We start from the raw sequence: 2,263 nt of genomic DNA, 5'->3' as shown, positions 1-2,263 counted from the left end.
CCATAGCATGATCTTTTATGACTCACCATCTAAAATAAATGAAATAAAACAAAAAATAAATGTGTGATCTAATTAAACTTATAAGCTTTTTCTCAGCAAAGGAAACTATAAACAAAGTGAAAAGACAATCCTCAGGATGCAACAAAACAATAGCAAGTGAAACAATTGATAAAGTAATAATTTCCAAAATATGCAGGCAGCTCATACAACTCAATACTAGAAAAACAAACAAGCCCATCAGAAAGTGGGCAAAAGACCTAAACAGACATTTCTCCAAAGAAGACCTACAGATGGCTAATAAACCCATGAAGAGATGCACAACATCACTTTAGAGACATGCTAATCAAAACTACTATGAGATGTCACCTCACACCAGACCAAATGGACATAATCAAAAAATTCACAAACAACAAGTGTTGAAGAGGGTCTGGAGAAAGGGAACCCTTCTGCACTTCTGGTGGGAATTTAAATTGATACAGCCACTATGGAAGATAGTATGGACATTCCTTAAAAGAACATTAAGAATAAAACCACCCTATGACCTAGCAACACCACTTCTAGGCATATACCCTGAAGAACTCAAAACTGAAAAAGACACCTGTACCCCAGTATTCATTGTAGCACTATTTACAATAGCCAATGCATGCAAAAAACCTAGATATCCATCAACAGTTTAATAGACAAAGAAGCTATGGTACATATATAAAATGGAAAACTACTCAGTCATAAACAGGAATGCATTTAAGTCAGTTCTGATGAGGTGGATGAACCTAGAGCTTATTATACAGAGTGAAGTACATCAGAAAGAGAAAAAAATATGTATCATATATTATTGTACTTATAAGGAATCTAGAAGCATGATCTGAGAAGCAATGGCACCCCACTCCAGCACTCTTGCCTGGAAAATCCCGTGGGCGGAGGAGCCTGGTAGGCTGTAGTCCATGGAGTCGTGAAGAGTCAGACACGACTGAGCGACTTCACTTTCACTTTTCACTTTGATGCATTGGAGAAGGAAACGGCAACCTACTCTAGTATTCTTGCCTGGAGAATACCAGGGACGGAGGAGCCTGGTGGGCTGCCATCTATGGGGTCGCACAGAGTCAGACATGACTGAAACGACTTAGCAGCAGCAGAAGCATGGTACTGATGAACCTGTTCACAGAGCAGCAGTGGAGATGCAGACATAGAGAACAGTCTTATGGACAAGGGTGGGGGAGAAGAGGGAGAGGGTGAGATGAATGGAGACAGCAGCATGGATGCATATACACCAATATATGTAAACAATAGCAAATGGGGATTTGTTGTATCACTCAGGGAACTCAACCAGGGTTCTGTAATAACCTAGATGGGGTGGGAATGGGTGAGAGGTGGGAGGGAGATTCGTATGTACACCTCTGGTTAACTCATGTTGATGTATGACAGATTGAAACCAATACTGTAACGCTATCATGAATCAATTAAAACAAATAAATATTTTTTAAAAAAGAATAGGAGCAGAAATTTCTCTCCTAAAACATTAAGAAGTGACACAGTTCAGTTACTCATACAAGGTCAGGTGTCAGGTTTGCTGTTGATCAATCACTAACCAGTGTCTGACTCTGTGACCCCATGGACTGTAGGACGCCAGGCTCCTCTGTCCTCTATTGTCACCTGAAGTCTTTCCTGTCCATTGAGCCAATGATGCTATCTAACCCATCTCGTCCTCTGCCATCCCCTTCTCCTTTTGCCTTCAATCTTTCTCAGCATCAGGGTCTTTTCCAATGAGTCAGCTCTTTGCATCAGGTGGCCAGAGTACTGGAGCTTCAGCTTTGGCATCAGTCCTTCCAGTGAATATTCAGGATTGATTTCCTTTAGGATTGACTGGTTTGATCTTACACTTCAAAGACTTTCAAGAGTCTTCTTCAGCACTGCAATTCAAAAGCATCATTTCCTCAGTGCTCAACTTTCTTTATGGTGCAACTCTCAGATCCATACATGACTACTGGAAAAAAACATAGCTTTGACTGAATGGGGCTTTGTCAGGCATGTGATGTCTCGTTCAGTACACTGTCTAGGTGACTGCAGCTCCATGAAATTATAACACGCTTACCCATTGAAAAGAAAGTTATGACCAAGCTACAGGTGTTAGGTTAGTAAATGGTATACAGGAAGGACAGCGAAGCCTGGTATGCTGCAAGACTGAGTTGACTGAACAACAACAACAACAACATATGAAGGAAACAGTGGGAGGGAAAACAAGAAGCTTAATTGAAACTGTGCAAAG

This window comes from Bos mutus, unplaced genomic scaffold, assembly GCF_027580195.1.
Source record: "Bos mutus isolate GX-2022 unplaced genomic scaffold, NWIPB_WYAK_1.1 CTG626, whole genome shotgun sequence".
NCBI lineage: Eukaryota > Metazoa > Chordata > Mammalia > Artiodactyla > Bovidae > Bos > Bos mutus.
The sequence above is the reverse complement of the archived record's forward strand: the minus strand, read 5'-3'. Positions refer to the sequence as shown.